The 17,954-nt window shown below is 45.9% G+C and overlaps 1 protein-coding gene across 5 annotated transcripts in view; it reads left to right on the top strand.

Annotated features, from left to right (window-relative positions):
* The window catches only part of TENM2 (teneurin transmembrane protein 2), a 1,321,709-nt gene that overhangs the window by 437,187 nt on the left and 866,568 nt on the right, over window positions 1-17,954 (top strand). The window lies entirely within an intron of this gene.

The following is a 17,954-nucleotide window of genomic DNA, read 5'->3' as shown; positions in this document are numbered from 1 at the left end:
TTAGTTAAACATTTTCTTTTCCTGAAAGATAAATTGCATTAGGTACTCTTGATTGATGAAGAAAACAGTCAATGCTCTGTGGTTAGTTATGGGTTTATTGTGCATCTGCGAAGAGCATTACCATTAAAATATTTACAACAGATCAGTTGAGAATGTGTATATAAAATATTATAAAGCCCTACTAGAATAGCTTTAAGTATTTTCTTGCATTTGGAAAAAGAATGTAGACAGACTGCTTGCTGTGAATGCAGAAGTGCAGCTAAATATCATTTAATCTCAAGATTGTTTTTGAAAAGATGACATTGCCTGGGTAAGTTACGCGTATTCCAAAAGATGTCATCTGGCTGCGTTTACATTTCTGTTTAATACTGAAATAATCTACTCCGTGTTGGGGGACAGGGGCTGTGTCTCATGTTGACCTCAGTCTGTGTAATCATGGCCAACTACCAAAGCGGGGGGAATACACTTTGAGTCCTTTCAGACGTGAGCAAAATTGTTAGCACTTGGCATATTCAACACTCTCAAGTGCTCATTTGATAGGAAATTACTTTTGGGAGGTTTCATAAATGCAGACATTTACCGATACTTTCCTGAATTTGGGTGGGAGTTTGATTGCCAAACAAGTAAAACCACTCATAATCCAAAAAAAAAAAATTAAATGTGTGGCACATTTTCAACAAGGTCTTTTGAGAGCCTCCCAGGATTTGCATTCTCAGTGGTCTCCCACGAACCACCCAGAAAGAAGGATGTCTACTTATCAGCCAAATTCACACTTCCTATTTCGGAAGCTAGGTTCATCTTACAAAACTCAGCTGTGAGGGAAGCGGAGGCAGTGAAATGATGGCAGGACTCTCCCTACATTTGATGAATGGGAGGGTTTTATGAAGAAGGATAGCTTTGTTAAGAAAGTGGTCCTCTTAATTCCCCAGTATCTTTAAAAGTATCTTCCTTGGAACCCTTTCATTTTGGAGAGCCTAGTCAGTTCCGATGCCGTAGTCGGGAGTAACACGACAGCTGAACTCCATGATCTTCATTTTTCTCCTAATGCTGAGTCGAATGCAGTTAATATTGTTTAAGGGGGGAAAAAAATACAACCTCTTCAATGTTTCGTTTTTTGCCTGTGAAGTCAGAGTTCGAGCTTCAGGTATGGACGGTCATTTGAACATGTACACGGGGAATGTGTTCCCTCTACTACGCCTTCCTGATATTTTCCGAAATCACCATCTTCCCAGGCTGTAGGTCATGCGCGCTCTGTTCTCCTCTGGGGCTGGAAATACAAATAAGAAATTTTACACATCACATCATAAACTACTTAAGCAAATTGGAAGCCAGAGCCACCCGCCCCTCTGCAGACTTGAGGTGTTAACGCCAGGAAACTTCTCTTTCTCTCTCTTTCTCTCTCTGCCAATTCTGTTGAGCTCCGAGAGAAATCAATGCTTTCTCACATCACTGATTTTATGAAGTTTGGGAATGTATTACCATATAGATTGACAGTTGTCCCATAGCTGCCCACCCCAGCATGGACACTGACAAAGCCATCATTAATTCCTCACACTTGTACCTGGTGCCGGCTTCCTCCGTAATAAACACGGTGTCCTTCAGACCCCAATCAATAACCTTTTAGGCATGCCTCTCTCTCTTGGAGAGGAACGAAGCTCTCCAATTTCGTTTGAGAGTTTCAGGACCCGTGGGCATGCATTTAGTCTTTCGGTGGGCCCCATGTGTCTTTAGATGGAGGGTGGGGTTCTTGGGCCCCCCACCCCGGTCTTGGGGCTCATATAAAATCACTCTGAAATGTTCTCCTTTTCAGAGTTAAAAAGTGAAGACAGACCTCAGAAACCAAATGTGTGTCTGCCTCTTTCTCTCTCTCCTCTCTCTCTTCTCTCCTCTCTCTCCTCTCTCTTTCCTCCCTATTCCCTCTCTCTCCTCTCTCAACTCTCTCTCTCCTTTCTCTCCCCTTACTCTCTCTCTCCTCTCCCCTCTCTCTCCTTTCTATCTCCCCTCCTCTCCTCTCTCTCCTCTCCCCTCCTCTATCCCCTTCTCTCTCTTTCTCCTCTCTCCTCTCCTCTCCTCTCCTCTCCTCTCCTCTCCTCTCCTCTCCTCTCCTCTCCTCTCCTCTCCTCTCCTCTCCTCTCCTCTCCTCTCCTCTCCTCTCCTCTCCTCTCCTCTCCTCTCCTCTCCTCTCCTCTCCTCTCCTCTCCTCTCCTCTCCTCTCCTCTCCTCTCCTCTCCTCTCCTCTTCTCTCCTCTTTCTCTTCTCTCTCTCCCTCTCTCTCTTTCCTCTCTCTCTCCCTCTCTCTCCTGAAATGTTCAAACTCACTAAATCAAATCCCTGACTTTGCAGCAGTCCACATAGCCCCCAAAAGAGTGAGTTGCCAGGAGTCATTAAGTGCCATCCCAGAACACGTGCATGTGGATGGATCAGCCCCTGACCCTATATTGTAGAGCTCGGCGATGCATCCACCCCTCACTCTCTGGCTCCTTCAACCTACTATACGGCCACATGACTGGTGTATGGGGCTGCGGTTGTGTCAGACAGAGCTCCCAGGGTCTGCTCCATCTGTCCACAACCCCTGGCTTCCTTAGAAGTAAGTGGCCAGGAGGTTTCAGAATAGCTTACGGGCCAAGTTTGCTGCTCTGAAACTTGACTAGACCCATAGAAAAACTTTCCCAGCAATTTAAATTAGAATCATTCCTTTCTGTGTGTATGTGTGTGTGGTGGAGGGTAATAATAAAGATCCCACTTCAACTCTGTTCGCTCTGTCACACCATTGTAACACTTGAGTTGTGGAGAAAATACTAATATACACATATAACTAATTGCCTCCTTAAAAATGCAGAATAGTACTCCTGAGTGAAAAATCTGCTCTGGACTCTTGACTCTCTTAGACTAATTTCTTCAACCTCTGGAACTTAAAAATATCCTTGGTTTCTTTCTCTTTTATTTTTCTTCCTCCCCTCTCCCCCACCCCCAGTATAATTCCAGTTTCAGTTTATTGAAAATCCAGAATGACAAAAGGGGAAAAAAAAAGGAATAAGTTTAGCTCGGGATAGGAAGTATGCAATGACATAAGGCAGAATCGGCCTCCGTGACGCATTATAAAAAGTGAACCTCTCGAGCCCCCTCTTCCTTGCCACCTAAAGTAAATAAGGCCACCGTTTATTTCATCTGTCGTCAGCTGGGAAATTTATAATTCTCACAATGTACTTTGAGGTTGAAAATACAAATGTTGGGTTAATTCCATTGCATTTCACCAAATGCATTTAGAAAACAAGCTGGCTCTCAGCAACATAATGGATTTCTGTAAAATGTGTTTGCGGACCCCAGATTCTATTAGATTATGAGTCCTCCTGGCACGGGTCTGCCGTGCGGGGGGCTCCTCCGAGGGCTGGCACACACCTGGGTACTTGTGCATGTTAATGGAGACATGACAGATGCATTCTGAGGGGAGGAGGATTTTCCTGAGTTCCAGGGACCATGTTTTGAGGCCCCTGCTGGCTCCCCTTAATTCATTTGTCACCGGCGGTAAGTTTCTCACATTCTCCACCTTTCTTCTTAAACAGCAGCGCCTCGGTCAATGTGAGAGGGTCCAGTGCGTGCAATGCCGCAGTGGACATCTGTTTGCACCCCAGATTTTGACTCCTACGTGCTCTTCCGTTTATTTTGCGTTTAATAATCTGCTGATTATTAACAATCCTCTTCTCCCTCATCCCTCATGCAAAAATGGCAGGGAATACCTGGAACCAGGAGGGAATTTACTGGAAGCACCCAGCAGGTCTAGCTGAGGGCTCATGATCTTGGCTCTTAAGAGAACCAAAATTCCGGAAGTGAAAATGCGAAGAAAGAAATCATGCCGTGACATTTGGTTGTACTTTGGATATTGATTCAGGGATGGTTCTTTTTCAGCAAATTCTGTGGAAGCAAAACTTCCCCCACACTTTATTACATATGCATATATATATACATATATGTATATATATGGTCCCCTAGGGACAAAGTGAAATGGAAAATATTTAATATCATTTTGAATCCAACTCTTTTTTTTAATATTTCCACATCTGAAAGAGTAATGTTGATAAAGAAGAATATGAAGGAGATTAGTGTGGATTAAAAAATGGAAAGAGACATGAGAACAAAATGTCACTGGATCTCAGTTTTGCGTAGTCCTGAATGAAAAGTCTCATTTAATTTTAATAATGCTGGTTCAATTCCCTAAAAGTCTAGAGACTTGAGATGACTTCCTTCACAGAAACGTAAACTAATGGAAATCTTAAATATATAATAACACAGTGCTAATAGACAGCTGAATGGAAGACAGAACCAGTGACAAGTCACAAAAATGTCATATGGTTGGAGCTGGAGTGATAGTACAGTGGGAAAGGTGTTTGCCTTGCATCTGACCAACCCGGGTTCAATTCCCGGCTTCCCATATGGTCTGCCAAGCAGTTCCAGGAGTAATTCCTGAGTGCAGAGCTAGGAGTGACCCCTGAGCAACATTGGGTGTGACCTAAAAAGGCAAAAAAAAAGAAAAATAAAAACCCATCATATTGTTACCTAGCATAGCACATAAGCCAGAAGTGAAAGGAACAGTATTTTACAGACATATCTGTAGGAGACTTTAACGACAGAATTTTGGCCAAGAAAGCCAAAAAGACTTTCTTTCTTTCTTATTTTTTTTTTACTTCCATTATTTTTAAGTTGACTCGAATCCTTGAAGCCATCAGGATCCAGTGGTTGATTTCAGCACCGCATGTTCCAGATTATAAACTTCAGTGGCCTGGGTTTAAGTTATATATTTATCCTTCCCCCCCCACCCCAACCCACCCCTTTGGTGATTTCTTTCATGTCTGTTAATGCTCCCAGCGGCTATCAAGCAATGGCTTCTTTCAGGAGCTACAATAAATAAAATGCCACGCTAAGCCTCTCTCTTGGCAAGGGCCGCCTGATTATGACACGTGTAATCTCCAGCCCTTCGGGGAGGCGTTGGGCTTGCTGGCTAATCATTTGGTTTTAAGCCGCCGAGTTCCTGATATCTGTCTGTACTCTCACGTCAGTTAAGTCGCAAAGTCAGTCCAGGAGGGAGAGGCCGAACCGTTGGCGAGGATTCGCACTGGGGCGCTTCTGCAGTCCCGAAGCTCTGCGCTTGCCTTCTGCTTCCGTCGGTGCTGTCGTGGTGGTCGTCCTCGTTGTTTTATTTTTTAATCGTCCAAGTGTCCCAGGCAATTTAGGGGGAGGAGATATAATCAGGGATGAGGGTCAGAGAGGGGATGAATGAAAGCCAAGGAAGGCGATCGTCCGCATTTTCTCCCAGCTACCGAATCCGAATGAATGTGCATGGAAAATAATATCCCACCCCCCCCCCCAAAAAAAAGGACAGAAGGGGGTTTGAACAGGGCAGGTGAGATGCACTGAAGACATTTCAGTTACCCACTCAGAAACGGGGCCAGTGGGAGGGGACAGAGAGACGTGCAGGTGATAGGTTTATAAATAGCACGGAAAATACAGGTTGGTAGGTCCGGTGGAGAAGCTCTGAGACATTACTGTAAACGTGACACTTGCAATGGAGCAGTAGCTTTTGATTTAGGGCCAGCTGAAAGGGATGCCTGGGCATTCATTGCCCAGCGTCGCCGTCACTCCGCTCACTTGGAGGATGGGACTCTTAAAGGAATGGAGGGATGGGGGTGGGATGGGGGGAGACAGGAGCCCCGGCTCCTTCAGCAACAGGCTCACCAGCCTTTGGGGCGTCTGTGTCATCAGCCATGACCTCCTCACAAAGGACATGGGGGCAAGTCCGAGTTTTCTGAGAAGGATAGAAAGGCAGCGGGAAACCCATCCTTTTCTTTCAGCTGCATTTCATACACTTTTCAAATCAGGACACAGCCCCCGTCCCCTCTTTTGGGAAGTAGCTTTTACTAAGCTGTAAAACAGGGATGAGTTTGGCTATCCTAGATTTCTAGTTCCTCCTCCTCCTCCTACTCCTCCTCCTCCTCCTCCTCCTCCTCCTCCTCTTCCTCCTCCCACTTCTCTCCTCCTCCTCCTCTCCTTCCTCCTCCTCCTCCTCTCCTTCCTCCTCCTCCTCCTCACCCCTTCCTCCTCCTCCTCCTCCTCTTCCTCCCACTTCTCTCCTCCTCCTCCTCCTCCTCCTCTTCCTCCTCCCACTTCTCTCCTCCTTCTCCTCTCTCTCTCCTCCTCCTCCTCCTCCCTCCTCCTCCTCCTCTTCTCCCTCCACCCCCTTCTTCGTCAGACTTTAAGGACCGGTATTTACAAGACTATTCATGTTGGGTTCCGTGTGCAAATTGCTCCAGCACCACACCCGCCACCATCCTATCTCCCCAGCTCCCCACCTGGGTAGGATTGAAGATCTTGCCGCTTGAAGATGGAAGAACTTGAGCTTCCGATTGAAGATCAGTTTTTGAGTTCTGCGGACTTCAGGCACTTATGAATGACTTCCGGACTGTGCTTCTCTCTCTCTCCCGCCTACAGGAGAGGTCATTCTGTGTCTGTCTGTCCCTCCCCATTCGGCAGACTCTTCCGCCTGGCACTTCTCAGACCCATCCGTGTAGCAGCAAATGGCATGACTTCGTCTTTCCTTCTAGCCTGACAGCAGTCCACTGGGCCTGTGTGCCACGTCTTCTTTATCCACTCACATGTTTCAGGACAACAGGCTGTTTCCAGATTTGGGCTCTTGCGATTCATGTCCCAACAAACAGCGGAGTGCCAGTGTCTTTTCAAGGTAGAGTTTTGGGAGCCCTTGGAGTAGATGCCAAAAAGGGATTGCTTGAGTCCTATGAAAACTCAATTCTTCGTGTTTTTTTGAGAAGGATCCATAGTGTTTTCCAAAAAGGTTGAACCAGTCGACATTCCCACCAGCAATAAATGAGATTCCCTTTCCCGACGCCCCCCCCCACATCTCTGCCAGCACCGATTGTTTTTAATCTTTATGATATGTGCCATGGTCAGTGGTGGGAGGGGATTCCTCATTGCTGTTTTGATTTACGATTCCATGATGATCAGTGATGCAGAGCATGTTTTCAACATATATCTGTTGGCCATGTGTATGCCTTCTGTGATGAAGTGTCTTGATGGGGTTGTCTGATGTTTGACATTACGTTTGACCAGTGCTTTATATATCTTTAATACTAACCCTTTGCGAGTGCCTGGCAAGTATTTCCTCCCAGTCTGTGGGGCATCTTCTTAATCCTGGTCATCATTTCTTTGGGGAAGCTGTTCTATCTCTCCAGCCCCTGAGAGCAAGCTCGATCCACCAAAGTATGCAGGTGGACCTTCAGAAAATAGCGTGGGGAAATTAGACTTTGTAGAAAACTTCAGGGATTCAGCCAGTGTATGGATGCTTGCTTCCCACACCCCCGAGCTTTTCAGGAGGAAGCTGTGTCCAGAGGAACAAAATGACTGCCCTAGTTTTGCCCAGTTTTGATCAGGCACCTCGCCTGGAGCATCTCCGACAATAAAGTGAAAGGGAACAAAGCAAAGGCTGGACAAGAAGGCTGCAGAGGTGAAGACCCCCAGCACCCCGAGAAGGCAAGATTGGGCCCATGCTGGCTACTGCTGAGCTGGGGTGGGGTGGGGGGGACGGGATCGATGGAAAGGTGTGGCACACTCTGGAAAGTTCTCCAGCAGTGGTGCAGGAGGTGAGCTACTGTCATGCTCCAGGCGGGGCTGGTTTATATTCTGGACCCTGGCAGCCCCCAGCCTAGCTGTGAGGGGTGATGGAAGCATTAGCATGTTTCCCAGTAGAAGCTACTGGGGTCCTTGGGAACTGCTGGTCATGGGGTGCTTAAACTCACCAAAAGGGCATAAAGAATCTCAACCCTGCTTGTGCTCACATCCTAAAGGGGATTATGGGCTTACGGGGAGAAAGAGAGGAGCCAGGAGAGGTTGGGAAAGGATGTCTTGAAAGTGCATTTTTGGGGGCTGGAACAATAGCACAGCAGGTAGGACCTTTGCCTTGCACGTGGCCAACCCGGGTTCGATTCCCAGCATTCCATACGGTCCCCCAAGCACCGCCAGGAGTAATTCCTGAGTGCAGAGCCAGGAGTAACCCCTGAGCATCGCCAGGTGTGACCCAAGAAGCAAAAAATAAAAAAAAAGAAAGTGCATTTTGGACCATGCCCAGAGCATTGCCTGTTCACACATCCAGCAGGATCTTTGAAACGGACGATAAAAAGAAATGAGATTGGCATTTGAAACACACCACACACACACACACACACACACACAATGCTTGTTTGATACAAGTGTTTTTTTTTTTATATGCGGGATACTGATAAAACTTCTCGCTTTACACGGCATTGATGTAAAGTAGCTAAAGCATTTCAGGAGAGGTGAGATTTTATGTGTGTGTTGTCTGTTCGTTTTTTCCAGCCACACTCGGCTGTGCTCTGGTTTACTTCTTGCTCTGTGCTCAAGGAGCACTCCTGGCAGGGGACCAAATGTGTGCAAAGCCAGGGCACCATCATCTGTACTATCTCTCTGGCCCCAAAGAAGGAGAAACTTTCATTTGGAAAGTCCGTGTTGTATTTCTGAATTATCTTAAGGAGTACTTTGTACTATGCAAAGCCTCTGTGTGTATGTGTGTGTGTGTGTGTGTGTGTGTGTGTTGGCAGGTGGGGGGGGGGACGTGGAGGAGGGCACAGGAGTGGGGAAGGGAGAAAGAATACACCTCTGTGCATGCAGGGGCGAGGTGATCCGTTGGGAGGAATTATTGAGGACAAACGTCCAGAAACATCAGCTGATTAAATCGCAGGGAAATTACAGTGTGAATCCATCCGTGCATATTTCATAGTGTCAAAGTTACGGGCGGATATTTAGTAGTGTAAGACTTAAGGGGAAGGAGGACTGGAAGTCTGGGCTGATCTTCTGATGTGAGTCTGGTCACTTTTGACCAGGGAGCGTGTGCCCTGTTTAAAGCCCCAAACCACGCTGCCATCTAGGCTGTCCCCTCTGCCCCATGTCAGAGGGAAGACCCTCCCTCCTGGCCCACAGTGGGGCTTTCTCCCTGGGGTCCCTGAAAGGCTGTTTGTCAAGCAAGTCTTCCTGGATTTGGTAGGGAGACAGATTGCTTTGCAAACGCAGAGACTATTCTGCATCGCCCCCCCTCCCTCACCCCTCCCAGGCCCTGAGCTCTGCCCCTAGTACTTTCCCCTACCTACCCTCCAGCCAGTGAGGCGGGTTGCTCAGCCCATCAGTGAGGTGATGCAGTCGTGATGCCATCTTTCCCCTTCTCTTACACTGAGTGGAATTGTCTCTCCCAAACAGGTCTGAAGCGTCGTGATTCCCTAGTGGGCAGGGAATGGAAATGGAAAGCTTCCGTTCAGATGGAGTTTTCGCTTTATCCTCTCAGGTGTCTCTCTTTGAGCATATTTAATAATGCGTGCACGCCCGCCCTACGTGGGATAGGCACACATCTTGCAGTAGTGGCCGAGATGCAGAATTGTATATATTGGAAGCACCTACTCGAGTTACGTGCTGATACAGATGCAGGGCGAAATGGTGAGGGACTATTGTTTCCGACAGTTTATTTCCCAGGGGATAGACTCGAAGCAGCCGCGATTTCCTAAGAACATGTGGATCATCCGTTATCTCCTGACAATCTATTAGAACGTCTGTTTTATTGTCCACTGCTCTCTGTTCGATCCCCTTTCTGGGGAGGGGCTGTTCCCCTTTTGGGGGGAGGGGGGAAATAGGATTCCTTTTTCCGTCTCCTAGTTCCCCGAGTCAACTTTTACTTCTTGCGCGGCTAACATGATTCACTTTGCTGTGTGTTGATGAAAGCCAAGAGTCTTCTGGATGCAGAGAGGAATTCCTGCCTCTTTGTCATCGAGAAATAAGACAATACACTTAGCATATACAAGCCAATTGGTCCGGTCTTGGGTGGTTTTGAGGAGGTCCTGTTTTAATTAAATTGTAAATGAGGGGTGGTGTTCATGTGAGAGGAAATGAGATGCTGGATACTCCAAATGAAGAACAAATGGATGTGTGAGGTGGTTGGAGAATGGGGAAATGAGACAGAGAGCGCGGGTGACTTTCAAGGAATATTCACTCACAAAACAGTCCAGCGTTGGAGACTGGAGACATAGTACAGTGGATAAAGCTCTTACCTCGACATGGCCAACCTGGGTTCTATCCTGGTACCCCCTGAGCCCACCAGGAGTGATTCTTGAGCACAGAGTCAGGAGTACACCCTGAGCATTGCCAGATATAGCCCCCCAACAAACAAAACAAAGTTGAGTTTTGGGGGACTAGAGAGATAATTCAAAGGTTACGGAGGGTGTCTTGCCTATGACCAACTCTTACTTGATACCGGGTACTATATATGATCCTTGGAGCACTTCCAGGAGTGACCCCTGAGCACGGGAGTAGGCACTGAGCACTGCCATGCTGAGAGTAGCTGGGAGGTGGAGGAGAGGAGAGAGCATCATCTAGTACCTGAGCCTGTGGCCCTGCACCTCTATTTCCCTATCCTTGTTTGTTGGGGTGGGTTCAGTACGTATAATTTGGTTAAGTGTTCCTATACTTATAGTGATAAAAGAGTGATACTGTCTCTCTCATCCCCTAATTTATTTTCTTCCAATTTTATGTCTTTTTTCAATTGGAGTTGAAAGTAATACATTTGTTTGTTTGTTTGGGCCACACCTGGTGATGCTCAGGGGTGACTCCTGGCTCTGCACTCAAGGAATCACTCCTGGCGGAGCTCGGGGGACCCTCTGGGATCTCAGGGATGAGACCCAGGTTGGCTATCTGCAAAGCAAGAGCCCTACCGGCTGTACTATTTTTCCAGCCCCACGAAATGCATTTTTTCACGTTCAGGTTTTCCATTTTAAAATGTTCATTACATGCATCCTTTATCATTCTCTCCTTCTAACTTTTGATAGTTGTGGTTTCTCTAACATTTTACAAACATTAAATGTGACTGCTCTCCTTTCTCCTTATTTAATGATTAAATACACTTCCCAATACTGTGTCTCATAGGATCTGACACAGTATTGTCTGTCTCATTGCTTGCTAAAAAGTCTTAGCCACCCAGAATCCCCAAATAAAATGGATCTTATTGCAAGCAGGCTTTTCATTTCATGCTAATAATTGTTGAAAGTGGCCAGTTGTTAAAAGCCTTTATGTGTAATGTCAGATACATAAAATATTAAAAGAAACATATAGGTGTGAACTAGGTACGTATGTAAAGTATAGCTGAAATATTGAAAAACTTTTAGAAAAGTAAACATCATTTCCAAGAGAAGAAATGATGATTTATATTTTGGTACTTTATTTTTCAGTCTATATGCTTGTGTGTGTGTGTCTGTATGTGTGTGTGTTTGTGTGTCTGTATGCCTTACATTCTGAGAGGTGGTATACCAGTTTACAAATCTCACAGAGTCTTATTGTTTTTATGAATAAAATCATGGCTAAAAGACTTGAATTAAGTTGTTTTGCACATCTCTAATTCATGTCTGACAGTAGATTCCTAGATAATATAGAACATACGTGGCTACACAAATTTGTAATATTTCTCAGCCATATGGTGGGAAAGCACATTTTTCCAGAGGTCTTGTGGTCTGAGATTGAGTTGGTACATTGGCTGGTCGCCACTACTGCACACGTGATTAGAATTATCCCCATTCATAAATAGTGCAGCCCTTTTAATTCTGCTTTTACTTTATTTGAATATTGTGTGGCCGAAATTCTCTCTGTGGATTTTATCGCCTTTCTTTTTTTATGATCTACCTTTGTTCAGGTGAGATGGTCAAATGATTCTTCTCTTTCCTCAGTTGGTGTTAACTTTTTAAAATATTCCTTATAATGATCCCCGGCATACCCCATTGTGTATTTGGTTCGAAAATGTGGATGTTGACAGGTGCAAAAGCATGTACCTACACTCTCAAACTCATGTTGATTTATTTTCCGTGGACAGCCTCGGTTAGATAAGAGGAACGGATCTAGAGCTCACCTGAAGATCTCAGAAATCCATCCAATCCATCAGATTGGAAATCTGGAAAAGGTGTTTTAAATACTTATATTAGCTAATAGAGAATCTAGTACTTAGTACAAAAGAGATTTTTTTCCCACAGTAAACATTTCAGCTGTTGTTCAGAATGCAGGACTTTATTTCAGATTGTTAATTTATAACAAACCAGGGATAGAATTGCTTTCCACATGATGAAAGGAAATTCACATCTGCTCAGACAATCTGCAGGGCACCTGGAAGAGAGAAAAAACGAGTCAATGGTGTATTAAATATTCTTAAAACTTCTTCCATCTATGGCGCCTTTGATTCAATGAGGGTAGTAATCATAAACACAGTGGTATCCCAGCTATTGGTATTTTTACAAAATAGGTAGTACGGCATGTAAGATAAATATCTCAGTTCGGAAAGAAATGCTCTGAAAATAAATGCACGGGAGCGATTGCTATTATAATGAGCATATGGCTCCGCTAATCTAGAGTGTTGCTTAATAATTGATGTTATAGAAAATAAAAGAGTAGGAGAAGTTCTATATTCTGGGGCATCCCTTTGTATGCTTCGAATGGAAAATACCCTAGTGAAATGCAGAACAATTAAGAGCACGCAGGCTGTCTCCCACTTCCGCTCATACACATTTATGGCCCTGAACAAGGCACATAGGGGAGACAGGAAGTACACAAATCAACTTAATCTGTCCCACTGTGGTATTTCAGGCCCTCCACAATCTAGTCCAATTTTATGTTTTTAGCCCTTGCTCCAACTTCTCTAAATATATTTGCAGCTTTAGCCCAACTGGGCTGCTTGCTTTCACGAGGCGTCCTCTTTCCTCCTGGGTCTCTCTTTTGTCCTTTCGTTATTATCCCAAATCATCTACGCCATCCATCCCCGTTCATCCTCAGAGAACCGCCCAACATGCCAAGCCCTTCAAGGCCCCCTCTGGTGTCTTCATCACCCAACTCCCATTCCTTTGCATCCTTTAGCCTTTTGTTTGCCCTTGTCTCTTGCAACTCTAGGAAAACTGTGTTGCCCTAACCAAGGTGGAAAGTGAAAGGGTTTGAGATCAGTTTGGGAGCTCTGATATAAAGAAGTTAAGGATGGCGTTGAATGTCAATGTGATATAAAACAAGACCATTGAGGATGTCTGACTTTGGCCGCTGAATAGATTCTCAAGCACTGAGATGAGAAATAACTTGGGAGGGTCAGACTGGGGGCTGTTCCGTTGTAGAGAGGGAAGTATCCCAAGACACACAAGAAGGAAGGTAATGCGCCACATTGTAGAGCTATGAAGAATGAAACCCAGAGGAGAGATCCGGATTGAGGACAACAGTTTGAGAACCAGGGACAGCTACATTTCCTAAATATAGTCATAAAAAAATAAAAACCTGTCATATACGACACGAGCGAGCCTTTAAAACCTTATGGTATTTGAAATAAGCCAGAAAGGCAAATACTCCATGAATCTTCACTCCTATGAAGTGTCTGAACGATAAAACTCATGGAAGCGGAAAATGGAAAGGTGGTTTCCAGGGGTCTGGATGGAGATTTGTGATTCAGTAGGTAGGAGGTTTCAGTTATGCAAAGGGAGAAAGTGCTGGAAATCTGAAGTACAACATTGTGCCTGTAGTTGACTATATTTTGCCTGGGAAATTTTGTGAAGAAGGTAGGTCTTGTGCCATCTGCTCTTGCTCCCGTTACCCCTCTCACCCCATACCCCCACCCAGGAAAAAAAGAGCAATGATAACTCCCATAACTTTGGCTTGAGAGAATAGAGGCGTAGATTTTCTACCAACTGGAAAAGTTTCTCATCAACTTTTCATACTGAGGTGGAATACATTTAAGGTTGCACAGGACTAATGGTGGCGACCTTCCTGGAGAATGGGATGACAGGAATTGGATATGCATATCAAGACATCTCTCTCACGCTCCATGAACTGGTGCAAAACATGTGGGCCAGAGAGACAGAAGAATCTTCCATTTGGCAGCTAAACGGGGGGAGTGAAGGGAAGGTGACCTCAGAAGGTCATCTCAAAAAAGGTATAAAGATACACATACACATCTGTGATGACTACATATTGTATGCTATCTGTTACATTCATTTAGGTGTCTCTCTGTTTCTGCTGCAATGCAATCTCACATTTGTAGGTGGGATTCATCTTGTATTAAAAGGTACACTGTAGCCTTCCTCCTCAAAGGCTAAATTAAGAAAAAAATCGCCGATGTGATTTGAAGGTACAAGGATAGCAGATTGATCTTGAATTGATTATTTGCTCTTCTGAATCTTTTTTCTTTTTTAAAAAGATTTCCAAGGGGCTGGAGCAATAGCACAGCAGGTAGGGCATTTGCCTTGCACGAGGCTGAACCAGATTCAATTCCCAGCATCCCATAGGGTCCCCTGAGCACCGCCAGGGGGGATTCCTGAGTGCAGAGCCAGGAGTAACCCCTGTGCATCACCTGGTGTGACCCAAAAAGCAAAAAAAAAAAAAAGATTTCCAAAACATAACTCAGGATATTTTGGCTTTTTGTTTTTCTCCAAGCTTCACAAAGAAGGGCTGAAGCTTTAAACATGTCATGTTCTATCATCATTGTCCCTTGGAAAACTGGACATATATCCATAACTATGATTAGTCAACTTCTCATTTGTCCCAATGGGGAAAAAAAGTACAGTTATCATGGTGAAAATAAAAGAAGAGCAGAGTAGTCACTGTTGGGCATTAATATTGGCAGAGCATTTTAATGAGCTAGGCTAAAGGGGTGTGGGGGGGAGAGGGGGTGGGGCAGGAACCTCAAATCTTATTGGAACTTTAACATTAACTTGCTGTGCAGCTGCGACCACAGACTTTTGATGTCAGTCTGGACATACTGTAATCAGAATAGCATGACTGTAGACTTTTGGGAGCTCTGGTTAGTGATGATTTGAGTTCTCTTTATTTCTTAGCATCCCCATGACATCACGAGCCCCCCTAGATGTTCAACTTTTCGAGTCTCCTTTGGTCAGATGGACTGAATGCTTGTACCTCTGCCTGGTTTTTCATATTTTCTAAAAAATGAGACCAGGGCGCCAGGCTACGAGCTTGGTGTTTGGCACTTGGCAAATAGTCCATGCCTCGGAGTACTCATTATTTTCTGTGTTATTGTTTGAAAAGTAATTTTCTTTGTTCTTGACACTCTAACTCAAGCTACACTGCTCTGAAAGTCTGTCGATTTATTGCACGCGAGTGACGCTACGGGATGGCTGATGGCTCCTTTATAGCTCTTGGCCATCAGCTCCCTGGGCAGAAATGTAAATCCCCGTTCTTGCATTGATCTTGCACTCGGGGCGATGGAGATTAGATCATTTTCACTTGAAGTGGCCTGGCTCATTTTCTGGGACTCTGTCACAGATTGGGAGGCCGGCCCTGGATCTCAAAACAGGGGATTCGAAACTGTGAATTCTCTCCGTCCTTTGAGGAAAGGGTGTTCAAGATGAAGACATCTACTCCAGTAAATATGGAGATGTCACTGGCTCGGAATCACGGAGTTTCGGATTTAAAAAAGCCCTGAGAGGGATCAAAGGCACTCGAGAGCCAGGAGGAGCCGAGTGAGGAGCCGACAAAAGATGGGGAGGGGGTGTTGAGATCAAAATGCATGAGGGTGAAGGGCCAGCTGCTACCCGCACATGCAGACCTTCCCACCGCATCGCTCCTCCCTCATGCAAGTCATCAAACGTTTAGTGACTCTCTCCTCCATGCTGGGAACTGGAAACACAAAGATACATTTCCCATAATCCCTGCCCCCGAGTTAACTCGCATCCTGGCAGGAAGAAAGAGACCGAAATGGTGACAGAAGGTAGAAGAGCTGGGTAATTAAGCATGTCTCTTTGAAACAAGACCATTAGGGTTGTAACGCGGGGTCCCGTCCCTGCCTCGTTGGGGGGGACTTGGGGAATCGCTTCCTCTCCCCTGAGCCCGAGTCTCTTCTGCGTCGAAGAGTGGAAGAGTGGAACTACTGCCTCACAAAGGCGTTGTGAGGAGGAGGAGGAGAGCGAAATGTTGATACGGGAGGGTGCCAAGTTGTAGGTTTGATTGTACCCAAGAGTGTAGGTTGTTCCACCTTTGGGGGTTCCCAGGGCAAGGTGGCATTCTAACCGAGCTTGGAAGCTGAAGGACAAGTGGCCCAAACAGGAGAGAGGCTGGGTGGTGCCGTCTGAGGCCCAGGGGAGGATAGGATTGTGTGTTCAGAGCCACCAGAATGGAGGCCACACGCATAGGAGATGAAGGCTGGAGGGTCATAGGGAGCTTCGCAGAGAGTTGAGAGGAGAGTGCAGAGTTATTTTCCGTGAAATGGAATTACCTGGCAAAGCATTTAGACTTGACCAGAGAAACCCTGGGGACCACTGAAGGTCATTACAAAGGAAGGGTTTGAACATGTTAGAAAAATGGTTCTAAATGTTGGACCGGAAGGAGGGATTGAAAGGACCATGTCCACAATGGACCCTTCTGGTATCACTGAGACTCTTGGAGGGGGAAGGGGGGAAGAGGAAGGAAAGACTTTTGGAGGCCAGTTGGAAGAAGCTTGCAACTGGGTGGGTGGTTAGACATGAGCTCATGGCACAGGCAAGGGGGCAAGGGGATTTTAAGGATCTAATCTAGCCAGTCAAAACTGGAGCGATATAGCACATCAGGTAGGGCATTTGCCTTGCACATGGCCGACCTGGGTTTGATGTCTCCGTCCCTCTCAGAGAGTCCGGCAAGCTACCGAGAGTATCCCGCCCACATGGCAGAGCCTGGCAAGCTCCCCATGGCGTATTCGGTATGCCAAAAATAGTAACAGTCACAATCGAGACATTACTGGTGCCCAGTCAATCAAATCGATGAACAACGGGATGACAGTGCTACAGTCAGTGCTACAATCTAGCCAGGTGGCCAAGTTGGAAGATCATCAGTGCCTGAGGCAGTGTGCCAGATGTGAGGACACTGTCAGGCAGGGAAATAAATTCATTTCTTAGAAAATATTGTGCCTAAGTTTTATTGGATCCCTAGTATGGGATTACCAAATAGTGGTTGGGAGAGTCTTCATGGAAATAAGGCAGAGTGTGAGCCCGGGCACAGAGATAAGGCAACCCTCACCCCTCGGCCCTTAACTCTGCTGGTGTCGCCTTTCCACTGAGTTTGTCATTTCACCTACTGGGTTTTTCTGGTCTGTAATTTCTGCTTGTGTTTTCATTTGCATTTTCCTCAGTCCTGCTCTCACAGCCTCCTGTATTTTACTGGTGGTGTGTCCCATGGTTTCTTGGCGCTCCTTGTGCTTCCTTCACAATTCCATTCTAAATTCCCTATCAGAGAGGTTCTGTAGCTCATTATTACTCACTGGGTCATGGGTATTACTCACTGGGTCATTCTTCACTCCCTAATCCTGGTGGGATTCTGCGTTGCTTTACTATCGTGACCTTTTGCCGTTTAGGGTTGTTACGTGGAAGGAGCAAGGGATACCCCCTGGGTCTGTCCACCGGTCCTAATGTCCCCGTGCCACTTCCCTCTCACTTCTCAGGGATCTACTGCCAAAGAGAGCCTTGGGATTTGACGCAGGTAACTATGGACAGACCAGTTTGCAGAGAGGCCAGACAGCCCAGGCTTGGTTAGTGTGGCTGGTGAAAGAAAATACTGGAAAGGAGACGAAGGCATCGAGGAGGAGGTGGTCCTTCCGGTCCACAAGCCAGGTCCATGCTGCATGTTCTCATGCCACCTGGACATTGTATGTGATGCCTCAACGCTTACTGGCAGTGTTCTGACCTTTTATTAGCTTAACAGAAGAGCGAGCCTAAGTGATTGCTTTCCTCGATGCAGGAAGAAGTTGATGTCAGTTAATGTCCCAAAGTGAGGGGGATGCAGGGAGTTCTAAGACAATGGCGGCGGGGAGGGGGGCACTAGCAGAATTAAAATCGGGGGTGCGTTCTGTTTGGTTGCTTCAGAAAGAAAATTTACAGTGGGGTGTTGAATGA

The sequence above is a fragment of the Sorex araneus genome, chromosome 2, assembly GCF_027595985.1.
Source record: "Sorex araneus isolate mSorAra2 chromosome 2, mSorAra2.pri, whole genome shotgun sequence".
NCBI classification, from domain to species: domain Eukaryota; kingdom Metazoa; phylum Chordata; class Mammalia; order Eulipotyphla; family Soricidae; genus Sorex; species Sorex araneus.
Note: the sequence above shows the minus strand (reverse complement) of the source record. Positions and strands in the feature narration are given on the sequence as shown.